General features: G+C 34.9%; 1 long non-coding RNA gene across 1 annotated transcript in view; it reads right to left on the minus strand.

Moving 5' to 3' along the window:
• Window positions 1-50: 50 nt before the first annotated feature.
• LOC140611898 (uncharacterized) overlaps window positions 51-21,564 on the minus strand; it is a 128,907-nt gene continuing 107,393 nt past the window's right edge. The window contains exons 2-4 of the long non-coding RNA XR_012013230.1: window positions 3,709-3,801; window positions 2,914-3,023; window positions 51-178 (exon numbers count right to left, since the gene is read on the minus strand). This is a non-coding gene — a long non-coding RNA (uncharacterized lncRNA). The remainder of the gene's footprint in view (window positions 179-2,913; window positions 3,024-3,708; window positions 3,802-21,564) is intronic.

The following is a 21,564-nucleotide window of genomic DNA, read 5'->3' on the forward strand; positions in this document are numbered from 1 at the left end:
AAGTAGTTTGCTTTCTTATGGTAATGAAACAACATTATCGAGATGCTTACTCATTCACAAAAGTCTGTGTAAATTCAAACTACAGGGCAGCCCGGATGGCCCAGTGGTTTGGCGCCGCCTTTGGCCCAGGGTATGATCCTGGAGACCTGGGATCGAGTCTCTGCCTCTCTCTCTGTGTCTGTCATGAATAAATAAATAAAATCTTTAAAAAAAGTAAATAAATTCAAACTACAATTATTTGATTCAGAAGAAACAATATCCAATGGTCTACCTATACATAATTAGATAGTCTTAAAATATAACTATTCCTTATTTTGCCAATATGATATCTTCATCAATAAAGTCTAGTAACAGAATTGCAAGTTCAGAGGTCAGATTACAAAGAATTGCATTTGTACAATCAATGTTAGATTATGAGGTTTTTGGAGTTTTCCCATAATTCCATGGAACAATGCAGAAGTCAAAAGCTATTAGAAGTAGTCATAAGAATTCAATTTCTAATGTATGGGAAATATACAGACATACCTCAGAGATAATGCAGGTTCAGTCCCAGACCACTAAATAGTCAATAACCCAATGAAGAGAGTCAAATGAATTTTCTGGTTTCCCAGGGCATATAAAATTTATGTTTACACTATATTGTGTCTGTTAAGTGTGCAATAGCATTATGTCTTTACAATGTACCTACCTTAATTAAAAATACATTATTGCTAAAAAAGGCTAACTATTATCTGAGCTTTCAGCAAGTCATATCTTTTTGCTGGTGGGAGGTACTGCCTCAATTTGATGGCGCTGATTGATCAGGGTGGTGGCTGACGTAGGCTGGAGTGGCTGTGACAATTTCTTAAAATAGAATGATAAAGTTTGCCACACATAGAATGACTCTTCCTTTCACAACTTCTTCTAAAGCATGTGATTCTGTTTGATAGCATTTTACCAACAGTAGAACTTCTTTCAAAATTTGTGTGAATACTCTCAAACTTTGCCTTCTACTTTATCAACTAAGTTTATATAATATTCTAAATCCATTGTTGTCACTTCAACAATCTTCGCATCATCCTCCCCAGGAGTAGATTCCATCTCAAGGAACCATTTTATTTCCGTGTCAAACAACTCCTCATTCAAATTTTTATCATGAGATTATAGCAATTCAAGTCACAACTTTAGGCTCTACTTATAATTCCACTTCTGTTGCTATTTCCAAGATACTTGCATTTACTTCCTTCATTAAAGTTTTAAACCTCTCAAACTCATCACAAGGGTTGGAATCAACTTCTACCAAACTTCTGTTAATGTTGATATTTTGATCTCTTCCCATGAATGTTCTTAATGGCATCTAGAATGGTGGATCCTTTCCAGATGGCTTTCAATTTACTTTGCCAAGAGCCATCAGAGGAATCCATATCTATGGCAACTATAGGCTTACAAAGTGTACTTCTTAAACCATAAGACTTGAAAATGAAAATTACTTCTTTTATCATGGACTGCAGAATGGATGTGTTAGCAGACGTGAAAACATTAATCTCATTGTACATTTCTGTCAGAGCACTTGGGTGACTGGGTGTATTGTCAATGAGCAGTAATGTTTTGAAAGAGGTTTTTTTTCTGGTTGTTTTTCTTTTTTCTTTTTTGTTTTCTGAGCAGTTAAGTCTTAACAGCAGGCTTAAAATATGTGGCAAACCATATTGTGAACAGATGTGGTTATCCCCTTTGCTCTTCCATTTATAGGGCACAGTCAGAGTAGGATTAACATACTTCTTAAGGGCCATCAGATTTTCAGGATGGCAAATGACCATTATCTTCAATTGAAAGTCACCAGTTCCAGGCGCCTCTACCAAAGGGTCAGCCTGTCTTTTAAAATTTTGAGGACAGGCATTGACTTCTCCACTAGCTATGAGTCTTAAATAGCTTCTTCTTCCAATAAAAGCCTGTTACATTTACCTTGAAAGCCTGTTTAGTGTAGCCACCTTCATTCATTATCCTAGCTAGACCTTCTGGAGAACTTGCTCCAGGTTCTACACCAAAACATACTGTTTCACTTTGTACTTTTATGTTATACAGATGGCTTCTTTCCTTAAATCTCATGAAAACCTCTGCTAGTTTCAAACTTTTCCTCTGAAGCTTCCTCACCTGTCCACTTTCATATACCTGAAGCGTTAGAATCTTGCTCTGGATTAGGCCTTGGGTTAAGGGAATGTCCTCGCTGGTTTGACCTTCTATCCAGACCTCTAAAACTTTCTTCAGGGCAGCCCAGGTGGCTCAGCGGTTCAGTGCCTCCTTTGGCCCAGGGCGTGGCCCTGGAGACCCGAGATTGAGTCCCACGTCAGGCTCTGCCTGCTTCTCCCTCTGCCTTGTATCTCTGCCTATCTCTGTGTCTCTCATGAATAAATAAATAAAATCTTTAAGAAAAACAACAACAACTTTCTCCATACTGGCAACAAGGCTGTTGTGCTTTATTATCATTTATGTTTTTGCTGGAGTAGCACTGTAATTTCCTTCAAGAATTTTTCCCTTATGTTCACAACTTTCTAACTGTTTGGTACAAGAGGCCTAGTTTTTGCTAATCTCAGCTTTTGACATACTAAACTTAATCATTCCGAGCTTTGGATTTAAAGTGAGAGATGTGTGACTCTTCCTTTCACCTGACACTGAGAGGCCATTGAAGGGTTACTGGTTGGCCTAAGGTGGATTTCCTTGTTTCTCAGGGAATAAGAAGACCCAGGGAGAGGCAGAGAGAAGAATAGCTGGTCAGTGGAGCAGTCAGAGCACACACCACATTTATTGGCTAAGCTCACTGTCTTATATTGGTGCAGTTTATGGTGCCCCGAAACAATTACAATAACATCAAAGATCATTGATCACATATCGCCAAATAAATAATAATGAAAAAGCTTGAAATATTGTGAAACTTACCAAAATGTGACAAGAAACAGAAGGTGAACAAATGCTGTAGGAAAACTGGGCCTGGTCGACTCGCTGTATGTAAGGGTTGCCACAAATCTTGAATTTGTAAAACACAATATCTACAGAGCACAATGAAGCAAAGCACAATACAATGTGGTATGCCTGTAGTAAGCGAGACTCTTCATTTTTACTGAAACAAGCTTAAGTAAACTGACTTGATGAGGTAATAATTCATCAAACTTAGTGCCAGTAACAAATATTATTTGAGGATATCTCCATTTAAATGCTTCAATATGCGTTTCACAAAATACGTTTAAAAGTTATCTCTAATGATATGAAAAATATGAAGAAGATCCTTAAAGCTTTATTCCTTGACTGTAGGAATGGTGTCAGTTTACTATATCTCATTTTATTTTTTATTGTTGTTACTGTATTAAAGGCATTTTATAGAATAAAAATATGATATATCCTTATATATAGCATTGAAAATTGTTACCATACATCTTATGTTATTCAAACCATACTAAGAGCACTGAATTATTTAAGAAATCAGTTTTGTCTTCATGAGTTATGAACTCAATTATTAGAAATACTATACAGTAGGAAATGTATTTGGGAATATGGTAAACCTTTGCCTCTTTACGATTTTAGGGTTCTTAGGAGTGCCATGCCAATAACTTTTTGTATGTGTGATTGCATGAGACAATTGTTAATAGACAATTATAAATTACTTAAATATGAATTATCAATAATAATGGTGGCTTTTAATTTTCAATAACTGAAACTAAAAATTCTTAATTTTACCTTGATGGGAAAGATCACCCATTTATTAACATCTGGATAATGTCCAAAACAGCTTCACAAATTGATTTGCCAGCAATGACTTCCCAAAGTAATCTGATTGAATTGAAGAGAGAAGAATTAAAATGAATGAAGGAAGAGGTGAACTATCTGTGTTTAATCTCCAGTTTCATCAGAAATCGATTAACTAGCTGACTTTGGGTCCAAAAGAATTAATTATACTCAGTCTCCAGTATAATTAACAACACTATGGCCATCTCCCAAAATATTCATTAAACAGTCAGGAACAATATGAAATTCAAATTAAAATTGAAAAAGAGATTAAATAGCAGTAGTCATCTCTAAAAAGAATCATACTACATCTGAGATGAAATCATCTGAGCAATACAAAATATGGAAATACATTTTGTGTTACATTTAATTATCATTAATTCCAGCACGGCAAGCTGGCAGCTATTTTAGGCTCATTACAAGGACTAAAATGGGCTAGAATGTTAATATGAATCTATCCCCATTGGAATAATGGGAGTATGCTTCAAAGTTAAAGAAAGTTTAAAAATAAAGTTCAGAGTTTCAGTTAATTTCTTACATTTTCAATTATAAATATGCATTACACATAACCTGCTGATAATACACTGATAATAATACAGTAACAACAACAAAATGCCAATCAACATTTTCTTTTTCATAGAAACTTCTAAGTTATTAGTACAGAACTAACTCATTACAGAAAAAGTAAGTATATATATTGCATTTTTAATGAAAATATAGTTTACGTATATGAAAATTATATATGGTATGATAATTAACAAATCTTTAATAATATACAATATCATGCACAAAAACATTTTACACAAAACAGTGAATCATCAAAGGCATAACCAAAGCTAGATTTTGTAGATTGAAAGCTGCAGTTTTGAAATGGATGTATGTGCATTGTGTTTTTAAATGCACGTAAGTGGTATAAACTGTCCAAAATCTCTTTTAAATGTCCATTAACTTTATTTTAGAATCAATATATGTATGAAAGATACTCAAGTAAAGATACCATATATTTTTTTAAAACTGGGAAAATAAAATTCTAAAATGACTGGTTTTTAAACCTGAGGCAAATTGAAATCTGACTTAGAAAGGATGACTGAATATGTAAGTGATGAATGTTACTGCAGAAAAAAAAAGAACAACAACAACAAAAAGGATGACTGATAGGGTGCAATTAGTCTACCTAACTGGGACTATTTACACAGAACAAAACTGTTATTAACTTATTCAAGGAGAAATATGAGGAAAGGAATAAAAATATAAAAACACTTCGGTCATTCTTAGAGACACCTGTGATCTAAGCAACATCAGTGTATTTTGTAGTTTAGGGAGCAAGTCTCCAGTTTGTTTTTGTTTGTTTGTTTGTTTGTTTTAATTCCCTGAGTATAAAGGAGGAGGGCAGCTTCAGGGTCAAGATTGTCTTCATGGTTCATATCTGAATTTCAGAAATAGAAGAAATAATCTGAAAAGAAATTGTTGTAAAATATCACAGAAAAACTTAAAGAGTTTCAAAATTGGGGGTGGGGCACTTAAAACAATCTGTAACATGACAAAATCTAGGAGAAAAAATAGCTAAAGGAGTTTTTGAACATCAAGAAAGTATGAGATAAATTAAGAAGATTTCAAAATAAATATGCTAGTTAGAAAAAATAGAATTATTAAACTAAACCAAATATACAGTAAAAAAGAATATCCATAAGGAAATGGAAATTAAATAAGTCTGTAGACCAGAAAGAGAAAGATGCATTGTAAGTAATCCAATTCTGCAAAAAGAAGGAAACAGAAAACCCACTCTCACAATTTAACTCTTATGTTGTGTTTCATGGTGGATACTATAAGGGGCTCAGAGACTTCATTAATTCTTCAAAGTGAAGGCTTATTCTTTCTATCACAGTATTGATTACACAAGCTTACAAATATCATACCCTGTTTCAAAGGGCAGTTTAAACATTCATGTACTTTTCACATACATTTCTAAAATTATTGCCTTACAGATTATATTTTTTAGTTTTTTTCTAGTTATAAAATTATTTGTTTGCTTTGCTTTTTCAGAAGGTACTCCCCTCTACCCTCACCCCGCAAAGCAATCCAACTTTAAAGGATTTCTTAATGATATATGAAAAAGTGTATGGAAAATGATATCATTTTTCTATATTCATTTTCCGTATCCTGAGATCCAGCTATCTTCCCAATCCAGAGGCACTGAGCATATATTATCCTATTTTTAAAAATAAACCATATGTGCCAGAGTTTGTAGTGAAGAATACATGTTTTCATCTAGTAGTTGGTGGCTAAATGCATCTGCCAGCACCAGCTACTGTTGCCAGGGAAATTGTTAAATTTTTAATTTAAGAATTGATTTCCACACTGAGACAAATTTATTATGCTGTTGAGTTGGCTGAATTCTCAATTTTTAAAATTTTAACCAGAGTTATATTAAGTATTTAAGGCACACAGTAGCTGAAGTTATAGAATATATAAAATACGTAAATGCTGCCCCTTTATATAACAGCCCTTTAACTTTTGAATCATACACATATGCAGTTGTATGTTTCATTGTGCAGAAACTAGAAGAAATTGTGTAAGATCTTGTCACTATACACGAAGATCATTTTTTACTATGGTGTAGTTTCTGAATGGATCTGCCTTTGATCAAGCCTCGAATTAGCAAGTGATAGCCAAGTAAGGATGAATATAATTTGGATGATATAAAATCAGTGAAAGATACATTCTGGAGAATAAAAGGAAGTTAACGAGTTTTCTGCTATACCATGCAAAGGAACCACTAAATTGATTTAACTAGAATGAATTTCCAAATAACTTTAAATGCTACAAAGCCATGGCATCTCAGGAAAAGCCTGCTACATAATTATGAATTATCTTCATGTCATACTCTGCAGATTCCACTTCAAGTTTGAGTGCTCCCTTAGATGGCCAACTTATGCCATATATGTATTTCTTATTTCCAAAATTTATGGATGAATACATGTGTTTTAATAACTGGTAAAAAAAAGTATAAAGCTTGTCAAATAAAACACTGAAATAAATTAATAAGATAATCGGCAAGACATCAATTCAGAGGCAATAGAGGAATGGGTAAACTACTGTACAGGAAACTCTGGCCCTAGAAGTCAGAATATTATAAACAGTAAGAGTTTGTTTGAATTGCAAAAAATGAGCTAAGTAACCAAGTGCCAGAACCAGGACATCAATTTCTCATACTGGGGGAGGAGATATTGCAAGCTGAAAGGAAGGCAGATAGAATGTGGAAGATAAAGATCTAAGAGGAGCAAAAGCCCAGGTCAAAAGAAATCCACAGGTTAATCTACAGTTGCTGTGTCAATTGGATTTTATCTTTTTAAAGTCACCACACATCTTGGAACAGGAGGTGAGAACAGCAGGCAGCCATCCCCCAGTCTCCAAATGAGTGAATCATATTGTCAGCACACCACAAATATCATCAGCTTGCAGTGTCAGCGCCTTTCCTAGGGAGTATCCTCAACTTCACAGAAACTCCGAGTATACTGAACTGGCTGCATAAAAGTTTGGGGGAATCTAACCACTCTCTGCTCTCAGGAAAGACAAGGTGGGCTTTGTGTTATACAAGTAACAATAACAACTAAAACACATCAGACTCAAGAAGACAGTTTCATTCATATTTGAAATTCAGCTTAACATCTTTTTTGACCTTCATCTCTAGATTTTTCAATCAAGAAGTACTTCCTTGTATGATCCTTGAGACATTAAATAAACCCAGCATTGTCAGAGACAGGGCATAATGTACATCAAGGTCAGCAAACTATAACTGGACAGCCTAATTTTTAAAATAAAATCTTATTAAAACACAGCCATGTCCATTTGTTTATACATTGTCTGTGGCCATTCTCATGCTAAAATGTCAGAGTTGAGTAGTTTTGCCAGAGAATCCTGGGCTCCAAAGTTGGAAATATTTACTGAGTCCTACACAAATAGTTTGCTAAATTTTGGCATAAAAGAAGAAAAGTTAGATTTAGAATCTTAAAACATTTACTTTCACTTATTTCACAAATTATTTCACTTCATAAAAGCCTTAGTAGGAAAACATACAAAATAAAAAGAACAACCATTTCTGAATCTCTCTGAAATAGAGATGAACATTGGTAGTTACTTGCAAATACAAAATATTGTATGTACAATAGATACATGATATTACCATGTATACTCAAAAATTCTAGTTTTTCTTTGATTTCCTATTGGTCATTCAGCAAATAATCTTGGGGCGCATGCACCAAGTATTGTGTTAGCTATGAGACATACAATAGCAAAATAGGTAGAGATTCTGATCCTAAAGGACTTAAAATTTTGCATATCCTACAATGATTTAGTAGGGACTGAATTCATAGTTTTGGGTAACCTATAAAGGACCTTTAGATAGCCAATTTTTTTCCTTAACAGTGTTCTATCCACAAACACAGGATGCCTCTTTGATCTTCAGTGATACACAGTTTTTATTATTATATTTTTAACAGAATCTGGTTGTTTCATGTGAATTGGTTATTTCATGTAAATTAAAAAGAAATATCTTCCTAGACCTTTCTCCTAACAATTATTAATACCAATTATATGATATCTTAAGAACATCAATTTTTTAGGGGAAAAATACACAATATTCACAGACAACATGTGATATGGGACAAAACAAGAAGAGTAAATTCAGCTAATGAGGTTGCCATGCAGGTCTTAAACTTGCAAGAAAGTTGAACAAATAAGCAACAGAATCAGAAACAATTATGAAAATCTTTTTGCCACTGCACCTTAATTTCAATGACTTGTAGTCATGATCTTTAAGTTATCCAATGCAAATCTCTAAGTAAAAATAAATGACAAGAAGAAATAAAACATGAGATGTGCTTATTCATGTGCATGCCATATGGATACTAATATTCTTTGTAAATTCTGTACCACTTGATAAGACCAAAGATTGCACTGAATTTTTAAGATACCTTCATAGAAAGGCATATTATGGAATAATGTCAGCAGAAAGATTGCAAATTTTTAATAAAAGGTGAGAAATATAGTTATTTTTAAAGTAAGATTAACTTTTGAAAGTCAAAAACAATTCCATCATAGTTAGACTCAGTCAATTTTTATCATTCATTGTATGAGTTATGGTGATTACTGCAGACTCACTTGCATTAAAGCAAAAGCATTACTGACTTAAGTTTAGTAATTTTGATTGACTTTGTGCAATCGGTCCCAGCCTGAAAAAGAAATAATAAATCCAGCTTTGGGAAACAACAACAACAAACTAAACTCTCAATAGCAACAATCCATCATTTCTAACATCAGTTATGAAATTTTGTGAATCATCTGAATACTTTTGACTGAAATTTATTACTTTATTGTGTATGAAAAATTCTGCATGCTGTATTGAGAAATAACTAATGAAATACATTTAATGTCTTTTTGTTGTCTGATTGCTGAGGATAGGACTTCCAGTACTACGTTGAATAGCAGTGGTGAGAGTGGACATCCCTGTCTTGTTCCTGATCTTAGGGGAAAGGCTCCCAGTGCTTCCCCATTGAGAATGATATTTGCTGTGGGCTTCTCGTAGATGGCTTTTAAGATGTCGAGGAATGTTCCTTCTATCCCTACACTCTGAAGAGTTTTGATCAGAAATGGATGCTGTATTTTGTCAAATGCTTTCTCTGCATCTAATGAGAGGATCATATGGTTCTTGGTTTTTCTTTTGCTGATATGATGAATCACATTGACTGTTTTACGAGTGTTGAACCAGCCTTGTGTCCCGGGGATAAATCCTACTTGGTCGTGGTGAATAATTTTCTTAATGTGCTGTTGGATCCTATTGGCTAGTATCTTGTTGAGAATTTTTGCATCCATGTTCATCAGGGATATTGGTCTGTAATTCTCCTTTTTGGTGGGGTCTTTGTCTGGTTTTGGAATTAAGGTGATGCTGGCCTCATAGAACAAATTTGGAAGTACTCCATCTCTTTCTATCTTTCCAAACAGCTTTAGTAGAATAGGTATGATTTCTTCTTTAAACTTTTGATAGAATTCCCCTGGGAAGCCATCTGGCCCTGGACTCTTGTGTCTTGGGAGGTTTTTGATGACTGCTTCAATTTCCTCCCTGGTTATCAGCCTGTTCAGGTTTTCTATTTCTTCCTGTTCCAGTTTTGGTAGTTTGTGGCTTTCCAGGAATGCATCCACTTCTTCTAGATTGCCTAATTTAAAGGCATTCAAATTGGCAAAGAAGTAGTCAAACTCTCCCTCTTCGCCGATGACATGATACTCTACATAGAAAACCCAAAAGTCTCCACCCCAAGATTGTTAGAACTCATACAGCAATTTGGCAGTGTGGCAGGATACAAAATCAATGCCCAGAAATCAGTGGCATTTCTATACACTAACAATGAGACTGAAGAAAGAGAAATTAAGGAGCCAATCCTATTTACAATTGCACCCAAAAGCATAAGATACCTAGGAATAAACCTAACCAAAGATGTAAAGGACCTATACCCTAAAAACTATAGAACACTTCTGAAAGAAATTGAGGAAGACACAAAGAGATGGAAAAATATTCCATGCTCATGGATTGGCAGAATTAATATCGTGAAAATGTCAATGTTACCCAGGGCAATATACACGTTTAATGCAATCCCTATCAAAATACCATGGACTTTCTTCAGAAAGTTAGAACAAATTATTTTAAGATTTGTGTGGAATCAGAACAGACCCCGAATAGCCAGGGGAATTTTAAAAAAGAAAACCATAGCTGGGGGCATCACAATGCCAGATTTCAGGTTGTACTTCAAAGCTGTGGTCATCAAGACAGTGTGGTACTGGCACAAAAACAGACACATAGATCAATGGAACAGAATAGAGAACCCAGACGTGGACCCTGAACTTTATGGTCAACTAATATTCTATAAAGGAGGAAAGACTATCCATTGGAAGACAGTCTCTTCAATAAATGCTGCTGGGAAAATTGGACATCCACATGCAGAAGAATGAAACTAGACCATACTCTTTCACCATACACAAATATAAACTCAAAATTGATGAAAGATCTAAATGTGAGACAAGATTGCACCAAAATCCTAGAGGAGAGCACAGGCAACACCCTTTTTGAACTCAGCCACAGTAACTTCTTGCAAGATACATCCAGGAAGGCAAAAGAAACAAAAGCAAAAATGAACTATTGGGACTTCATCAAGATAAGAAGCTTTTGCACAGCAAAGGATACAGTCAACAAAACTCAAAGACAACCTACAGAATGGGAGAAGATATTTGCAAATGACATATCAGATAAAGGGCTAGTTTCCAAGATCTATAAAGAACTTATCAAACTCAACACCAAAGAAACAAACAATCCAATCATGAAATGGGCAAAAGACATGAACAGAAATCTCACAGAGGAAGACATAGACATGGCCAACATGCACATGAGAAAATGCTCTGCATCACTTGCCATCAGGGAAATACAAATCAAAACCACAATGAGATACCACCTCACACCAGTGAGAATGGGGCAAATTAACAAGGCAGGAAACCACAAATGTTGGAGAGGATGCGGAGAAAAGGGAACCCTCTTACACTGTTGGTGGGAATGTGAACTGGTGCAGCCACTCTGGAAAACTGTGTGGAGGTTCCTCAAAGAGTTAAAAATAGACCTGCCCTACGACCCAGCATTGCACTGTTGGGGTTTTACCCCAAAGATACAGATGCAATGAAATGCAGGGACACCTGCACCCCGATGTTTATAGCTGCAATGGCCACGATAGCCAAACTGTGGAAGGAGCCTCGGTGTCCATCGAAAGATGAGTGGATAAAAAAGATGTGGTCTATGTATACAATGGAATATTACTCAGCTATTAGAAATGACAAATACCCACCATTTGCTTCAATGTGGATGGAACTGGAGGGTATTATGCTGAGTGAAGTAAGTCAATCAGAGAAGGACAAACATTATATGTTCTCATTCATTTGAGGAATATAAATAATAGTGAAAGGGAATATAAGGGAAGGGAGGAGAAATGTGTGGGAAATATCAGAAAGGGAGACAGAACGTAAAGACTCCTAACTCTGGGAAACGAACTAGGGGTGGTAGAAGGGGAGGAGGGCGGGGGGTGGGGGTGAGTGGGTGACAGGCACTGGTGGTTATCCTGTATGTTGGTAAATTGAACACCAATAAAAAATAAATTAAAAAAATAATGAAATACCATAGATTTCACTCATGTGTGGCATTTAAGAAACAAAACGAACAAGCAAAGGAAAAGAAAAAGAGAGAGGCATATCAAGAAACAGACTTTTAAGTACAGAGAACAAACTGAGAGTTGCCAGAGAGGAGATGGGCAGGAGGGGATGGGGGTAATAGGTGCTGGAGATTCAGGAGGGCACTTATGATGAACACCAGGTGACATATGGTAGTGTTGAATCACTATATCGTACAACTGAAACTAATATAATACTATACGTTACTTATTCTGAAATTAAAATTTAAAACTTAATAAAAAAATAAGTCATGAAATTGTACATTTAAATCATTTATGCAAGTTAAAAAAACTGAAAAGAAAATTTGAGATTATGCTTGTTTTTAATCAGCTTAGTAATAGATCTCAGATCAGAATCCAGCAGTGATATCATTACTCTTCAGTCTATGTCAATATGTCAAATGGGTAAACTAAGTAAGGTCAGTATTTTTAAAACTTGCCTGGTAGGATATATTGTCACAGAAATCCTCCAAGACCACAGCCACATGTGATTTCATGAATAGTGATATTAATTGCTTAGAGCTAGCATTTTTTTACTCACAGATTTGATCACTGACAATTCATGGGGCTAAAGAATACTGCAGGGATCCCTGGGTGGCGCAGCGGTTTGGCGCCTGCCTTTGGCCCAGGGCACGATCCTGGAGACCCGGGATCGAATCCCATGTCGGGCTCCCGGTGCATGGAGCCTGCTTCTCCCTCTGCCTGTGTCTCTGCCTCTCTGTCTCTCTCTGTGACTATCATAAATAAATAAAAAAATTAAAAAAAAAAAAAAAAGAATACTGCAAACCTGACGGAAGGTTTCACAAAACCAAATAAAAAAGAAGAGAGCATAGAGCAAACAACAGTGGTTTGACCGTGGGCAGGTGGGGCGGGGAGAGACTGGTCAAATGTTCAGGTTGTATTTCAGGTAATAAACTGTGCTGTAATGGGAAATAGAGTGCTGTAGTTTCTCAAACACTGACTCTGTCACAACAAAGTCCTGTGTCTGATGCCCAGCTTTGCCATTCTTTATATCTAGAGACATGGAAATCCTACTTAACTTGCCTCAGTATGTTTATTTGTGAAACAGTTACAAAACATCTATCTCATGGCTTGCTAGTACATAGCATAGTACATGGAAAACATTTAGCTTAGTGCCTGGAACACAGGAGGCTAAACAAATGCATAATGTATCAGTAATTAATACTCTATTTTTTTCTATTTTTATATAAATGAAGCAAGTGGTGAGTGATAAATAATTTGAGTTTAAAATCTATGTTTCTTAAGCACATGCAGGATTAGAAACACAGGCCCCTGATAATTTGATAGGAAAACTTGTATATTAGTTTTAGGAGTGCAGTGTAATAAAGATGAAATGCTTCTGAAAAAATTTTAAAAACGAAAGCAAAGAAAAAAAAGAAAAGAAAAGAAAGCTTGTATGGAGTTCTAATGGCAATTTAGTAATCTAAGCAAGTCTGTCACTTAAGGAAGATAGTTTATCATTTTTAAAGATCATAAATTAAGCTTTGGATCTTTCTATCAAAGTCTGCCCTTGAAAACTCATCAAGGTAAGTAGTTTTGGAAGGAAGTAAAGCTAGAGCCTGAATTATAGTGATTTCGTGACTAATAACGTATTTTCTAAGGGCTCTTATTACTTCCTAATTATTTAGTTGATACCAATAAAAGTTGCAAATCTTACTGAGGAAGAGGTACATGATCTGTAGTGATACTATATCATTCAGAAATTAGGGACTGTTGAGAATGCAAATGAGGTCATGCAAATTAAATCAAATAACTGACATATTGTATATTAACTGACTTGATTTTATTATATTTGTAGATCTATAAAATAGCTATATTCAGAAGTATTTAAAATAATATTCTGTTTAAAATATTAAATAGCATCTGTTTGCACTAAAGAAAAATAATAAGTCCTTAATCGCTTCAAAGATTTATTTTATTGTTACAGAATTTGAAGTCTTGACAACTTCAATTAAATCTTCCTGTAGACCATAATATTTTTAATTGAGAAAATACTCTCTTATAGCCAGATGGAATCCTCTAAAACTCTCCCCCTTCTACTAAGATAGTAAATAAAAAGCAACATCAAAACTTAGGAGGTATGATAGAAATCAGGCCTGTCTTTAAAGACTTTTGGGAAGCGTTGCACAAACTTGTGAATCGGTATAATACATAGAAAACAGCACAGGTCCTGAGTCATCATAAGACTAAATAAATGTTAAGTATATTAATATTTTCTATTTGATTTATCTAACTGTATAAAATTCCAACAAACTGCTTAAATCGTCTTTACAACATCACCAATACATTAATAACCAAACCATTAACTACGTCCACAAAGGTAGCAGCACATGTCACTCTATATAAACATAACTAAGGTGTAGCTTCAAATGCAGATATTGTGCTGTGGTACCTTTGTTATGGTATCTTTCCTAGAGAAAATTACCATAGTCTGAGGTATATTTTATGCAATCATCTCTATAACTTTATCCTCTGCACATTTATAGGACGGACGGCCCCAAAGGAAAACAATCTTTCAAAGAGAAAAATATACAGTAAGAAAAGCATTGAAACGTAAGCTTAAAAATACAAGTGCAAGAATTCAAGAAAGATTTGAACGGCATATTGCATTTACCACAACTCCATTTTGTTCACATTCTCATGTATGATCTCACCATTTCTCTTCATATCCTCTCCCTACAATCCATTCTAGAATCCCTACAGCCTTAACAAATACCTCTCCTAGTCTCAGTGCCTTAACTGGTGGTGTCACCCTGAACCTCAGCCTAAGCCATTCCCAGGCCAAGATTATTGCACTTGTCTTTTATCATCAAAGGTGTACAACTGTGTATGAAGAACATCCAAGTGAACCAAAATGAACTAAACATATTTTCTCCTGCCTCCAATGTGTAACAGCAGCCTTATTACTGATAAATGATCCATATCATAGCAGCTAATCTTCCCTAAATGATACTTCACCTTCCTGCCTGCTGGTCCCTTGTCCAAAGTATCCAATGGTGACCCATTGCTTTTGGTGAAAATCAGTTAGTCAAGATGCTAGACTTTAAGAATTATTATATGTTTCCATTTGTCCTTTAATGTCTTTGTCTTTGACATAGAACTTATTTTAGGGATGCTCCCTGGGACCCAGTCTGAGATCCAGATTATACACATTTGGAGTAGATCTGAGTCTAGACTCAAAGATGAGAGAAACCCAATAAATCCACAGCTCAAGGTAGAGTCTCCATTCCAGGCTCTTCCTAGATCATCTGACCCCAGCCAACCTGAGTTTCATGAGTGATAAATAATGTGTTTAAAGCCATAGAATTTGGACTTAATTTTTAAAGAGATAAAACTAACTATCCAAAAAATGGTTTCTGGAAGTGGAGTGCTCATGTAACAGTAATCTAAAGTTTATGGCAATATTTTTGGCTTTTTTGGAACTCTGTATAAAAAAGTGGACAAACAAATAGAAGTCCAGAAAATGACCATGAAATTGTTATGTGCTTGGAAAAATGGATAACCAAAGCATATGGGAAAATTGTCACATAAAGATTTTTGAAAATAAAAATTTGCAATGACTTAAATACAAGGAAGAGGATGGTGTGAGGTAAATGGTGATGTGAACGTTGTTTGGCCTGAGAAAGAAGCACAAACCATGGAGAGAGGAGGACTTGGGGAAAGAAAAAGTTGTAAAATGATTTTGAGGAAAAAAAAGAAAGTATGGTAAATAAGGTGGATGGAAACAGCTATTGATATCAGTGAAATTTCTGTGAATTTGAAAATGTTCATTTAATCATATTCCAAAATATCATAGGGAGTTTTTGTTGGAACAATGATATGTGTAAATAAATTTTTAGAGCTCTTAGGTATTTGTAAAATGCTATGCCAAATCCTGTGAAAGGCAAAACTTTCTCCCATAAGTCCAAAACAAAAGTTCACAAGGCATGACCCAAATAGTAAATTAATATAAACAATAGAATGGTCCATTGCATACAAAATAAACGCATATTTTCCTCAGTATTGCTCTTCTTACTCTTAAACTTGAATTTTTCTCCAACATTGTAATCTCTATAATTATACATTTTGAAATATGTGTAGGGAAAAACATGACTCAATTGCCCTGTCCTCTATAAGGCAATCCTGTCTGTGTCTCTTTCTGTCTCTGACTGTCTGCCTCTCTCTTTCTCATATAAACCTGATGTTGAATGTGTTTGTAAAGTATTTAAACACTGGTGTGTTGCATTCCTTACTCCTTTTTTCCTTTTGAACTGATGAAATGATTAATTATGGATGTGTGATCAGGATCTTGTTTTCTCTGGACTGCGATGTTTTCCAGTGAAGTATAAAAATAAATAAATAACAAGGAAACTTTTAAGAACTCATTGCCCTATTGCTTTGGGGTTTGGGGTGATCCTAGCGAAATGCTTTGCTGGCTGATTTCTTGTTATGAACTGGTCTCTCTCCTTCAAGTACAGTCATAAAATTGCTTTGCCATTTTTTTCAATTACCAATAAAAACTGTCAAAGAGCCATGCTCAGAAGTAAGTCGTTAGCTGAAGTCAGCTCTTTTATTTCTATTTAGTGGACCCATAGTACCTCTAGCTTTAATATTCCAACCAAGATGTAAGCATCTAAACAATTATCTAGTACCCTAATGCCACATAATGCTTTAAATATTTTTATTTATCCCCTCCAAATATAATCCATTCAGATAACTCTAAAAGGAAAAATACTACTTATTTTCAGTCACAGATGTTATTGTAGGGAAAATATCTATAATGCAACAATTTACTGTAATATGTGAAGCACAGCACCTCATAAGCATTTGTCAGTCTAATAAAATTGTGTTTATTAAGACACTTAAAAGATTTTCTTGTTGGTTCAATGGAGTGAAGTTGGGTATGTGCTGCTACATTAGATAATGTAAAGGCTTTCTAATGACAAATATGAGTATATACAGCATCTATTGTCAATCGTTGGCTTTGGTAACAAAAGTGTTGTCACCTATGATTTGCCACATTTTCAGCACTAAATAATGATGCAACGACTAGGGAAGAACAGTGCTAGATAATACAATGGCTTTACAGAGAACAGAAAGAAAAAAACCCTGGCAGTGTGCCATTTTTTTAATCCTTTAATTTATAGTATTAAAGAGCACACAGGGTCTCATTGGTTTATTCACTAAAAGAGCAACTTGAAAAGTGCATTGAACAGCATCCGTGTCTATTCAGCATATATTTGAACTGTACCACGATGGCAAAGAAGGTCTGCTTCCCTAAAGAGTCATCCCACCTAGATGAGGGAAGAAGCTCAGCTCCAATTCAACGTCCACCTGTTGAAAACATAGAGGCAAAATAATACACTTTGTTACAGCGTCCGTCTTACTCATTTATAATGTGACCTGAGATTATATGGAAGCAGGAAAAAAATCCAAGAGGACAAACATATGTAGTGTAAAATGACATTTAAAAGCAAGAGCAAAAAAAAAAAATAAAAAAAAAATAAAAAAAAAAAGCAAGAGCAGGCTTCCATTGCTGTGATTAATTATGTCTCCATCTGTACTCCACACAATGAAACTTTTGGGCACCATCCATACAACTCAGCAAACACACAGTTTAGTGAAAAAAGTAGAGGTTTTGGAATAAAGAAGAACAAAGTACAAATCATCAGCCATTGTCAGGCTATGAAACTTTTTCTCCGTTAGTGAAATAATGCTAACAATACAAATTTCACAGGATTCTTGGTTAGAAGGAAAGCAACAATGTGGAAATTTCTTCCACATTCTCTGGGAAAAATGGTCCTTTACGATGGTTTGTTCCTTCTTTTCTTAGTGCCTTCATACAAAATAAATGATGAATTTCCTACCTGATTGTCTAACTATAAAATTGAGATGAAGATGCCAGTGATTTAAAAACTTGCTCCAGAACGCTTATGAAGTTTAGCATCAGTTTTGGTTGGGGAAATACAATCAGAGATTTTTTTTAGTGACGATTTTATTTTATTTTATTTTACTTTATGTTTTTATTTGAGTATTATTGACACACAGCATTACACCAGTTTCAGGTGTACAACACAGTGATTTGACAAGTTTATACATTATGCTGTGCTTACCACAAGTCTACCTACCATCTGTCACCATCTGACACTATTACAGTATCATTAACTATATTCCTTATGCTGTGCCTTTCATTCCCCTGACTTACTCTTTCTATAGCTGGAAACTGTATCTCCCACTACCATTCACGCATTTTGCCCATCCTCCCACCCCTTCCTCTCTGGCAACCCTCAGTATATTCTCTGTATTTATGGATCTGATTCTGCTTTTTGTTTTTTTAAAGAATTTTTGTTGTTGTTGTTGCTCCTTGAGTGTTGCTCATTTGAAAATTACATAAAAATCCAACCAGGTTGGCTCAGGTCGTGATCTCGGGGTCCTGAGATGGAGTCTCGCATCAGGCTCCTTGCGGTGAGCCTGCTTCTCCCTCTGCCTATGTCTCTGCCTCTCTCTATGTGTCTCTCATGAATAAATAAATAAAATCTTTAAAATCTTAAAAAAAAATCCAAGTAGGTACTTATGGTAATCATTCCATACTAATCATTAATTATCTCTTTTCCTCTGCCTATGTCTCTGCCTCTCTCTATGTGTCTCTCATGAATAAATAAATAAAATCTTTAAAATCTTTAAAAAAAATCCAAGTAGGTACTTATGGTAATCATTCCATACTAATCATTAGTTATCTCTTTTCCTCACAGCACATTCAATTCATTGATAAATGCTCTTAGCTCTACCACCAAAATGCATCTTATTTCAGATATTTCTATCTGAACTGTAAGTGCCAAAGAGCAAAGGAAGATCTTTTAACCAAATCTTCCAAAATAGCTGCCTCCTAAGCCCAGAGTAATTCATTTTTTTGCATAGCAAGTAAGGTGCTCTCTTGGAAATAAGCATTGGATAATACTTCTCTTCTATTTGTTCACCCTGACTGTGTGATCTTTCTTTTTATTCTACAAGCATGTTCTCTTCCTACCTTAATGTTTCATCCATGCTGTTCCCTCTTTGTCCAATTGCATACCCCTAGAATGTGTCTTAAAGAACTCTTTCTCAACATTAAATTTCAAATTAAATGTAAATTTCTCAGAAAGGCTCTTCCTATGATACAGTGTTGGAGGTGCCCTTCTGATGATATTCTATGACATTATTCTGTTATGCATAGGGTACTTGTGACTCTGAAATAGTCTTACATGTTTCTTCACTTGAAGGAAAATTCTTAGATGGAAAGTATTTAACTCTTGCTTGTAGCCTGAAGGTTAGCCTGTTATTCTATCATGGATACTGGCAGAAAACTAAACACTTTTGGGTCAGAAACAAATGATTTTATTAATTGTGACACAGCAAATACCAAGAGTTTCATCTTGAGTTGTTTCTTCATGATTCATTACTCCTCAAATCCCATGAATGCCATGCAGAAAAGCATAGAAAAATGCTGTGAATGCAGTGTATTTGTATTACAGATAAGGAATTATGAGCTTGGGAAATCCAACACTTTTATTGGATGAGTCATTAACAAGCCTGCTCTTTATATAATGCAAATAAAATTCTGAGGAATGGCTAGACAAGGAATAGTCAGAACCTCATTCTTGGCACGCCCAGAAAGAAGGGAGATATAGGGGCATTCAAGATCCATGGCAGATCATTTCTCCCAAAAATCCATCCCTTGGTCTGACAGGTTCTTGAATGAACGTGAATTTTAACATGAGTATGTCACCAACCACTCTCAATAATCTTCCAACAGTGGCTGGAACCAAATTCATTAAATTCATCTTATATAGCATCTAACCAAGGCTACTATCAACAGGACCCAAGGTCAGACAAATATGGCCAAACTCAAGTAGTGAGCTCACAATATCCTCCTTACCAACCACCAGGTCCTAGACACAGCAGCTGAGTGTAAGTCCAGAATTGAATGAGGTAAAAGGAAGTTTTAATCTTGTTATGTGGTCTGAATGTTTATGTCCTTCTCCCAAAATTCATATGTTGAAATCCCAACCTCCAAAGATAATGGCATTAGGAGGTGGGGCCTTTGTGAAGTGCTTAGTCAAGGGGATGACCCTCATGAATGAGACTAGTGTGTGATAAAAGAGCTCCAGAGAGCTCCCTCATTCTTTTACCATGTGAGAACCCAAGAGGTCTGTGGTCTGTAGCCTGGTTCTTGAACTTCCAGTCTCCAGAACTGTAAGAAATATATCCCTGTTTATCAGCCATCTTGATGGTGGTATTTTGGTATAGCAGCCCAAGCAGGTGAAGACAAATCCTCCACATACCTTTAAGACAGTTATGACCTAGCAGGTTATGACTGCTTGATTGGACTAAGATTGCTGTTAGGGGAAATAAATAAATCTGAATTCTAAAAAAAAATCTAAACTTGAATTTTAAAGAGATTAGTTAAATATTTAATAGAAATTTCATCTTTGCAAAGTCAATTGGGTCCTAAAAATATTTAAAATTAAAGGACATATGTCCTGAGATAAATTATAACATATTTTTTAGTTATCACTCTCTCCAGATATTTATCAAGACATTATAGGTTACACTTAGAGGTCTAATTACTATATTTGAACTTGTGTCAAACATTGAAAATTAAACTTTGGGGAAATCATTTCAACTATACTACCAAAAAAGCTAACAGTGCATTTTGCTTCTCTACAGTTAAGATTGGATCATCCTGAGTGTATTATGCCAATTCTGTATCATGTGTATTTGAGGGTTGCATAGAGAGAGAAAAAACTAAACATACAAATAATGCTCTCTGAAAAATAAGTCTAATGGACTCGTGGACCCTGTCAATTTATTTTAAGTCTTTTCTCAAAGGGCTCACATTTCATAAAGTTATAATTGTTTATTTAGCAATAAAAGGTATACTAATTTTTTCACTATTCTTGTTAGATCTCATATAAATAAAGACACTTGAATAGAGTGCATGTATGGTACAGGGATAGAATTAGAGGTGTGTAAATACATAATTAATTGTCTCCCTGATGAGAAGAGCATGTATATATTTAACACAGATTATTTTATTACAAATTTCACTAATGCAAAGGTAGTATTTCCTAAAATTTACAAATAATAATAAAAGATTTATTACACTTTGTCATAAATTCATTTGGCTCCCAAAGAATACTTTCATTCATTTTTTTTTTGCTGAACATTTGTGCCCAAGTCCAAGCAAGAATTGCAACTGACAAACAGGCAGAGGAGTGACATGAATGTTGTTGGTTTTTTTTCCTTTATACAAGGAATAATATGAAAATGAAAAATAAATATGGATGTTTGTTAACAATGTGAACAGCTTTCAACACAGATATTTTCTTAATTATGCTATTTGTAGTAAAATAGCTATAGATACATAAATTTTTAAGTCTAAGCTTAATTAAGCACAGCTTTTTAACATTTTCCCATCACATTTAAGTGTAGATCATTAGCAAACAAAAAATCAAGTCTGGTACGTAGTGTTTGTCAACTTCTGAGTATATATACTGGGACTGGGGTT

This window comes from Canis lupus, chromosome 1 (genome assembly GCF_048164855.1).
Source record: "Canis lupus baileyi chromosome 1, mCanLup2.hap1, whole genome shotgun sequence".
Classification (NCBI taxonomy): domain Eukaryota; kingdom Metazoa; phylum Chordata; class Mammalia; order Carnivora; family Canidae; genus Canis; species Canis lupus.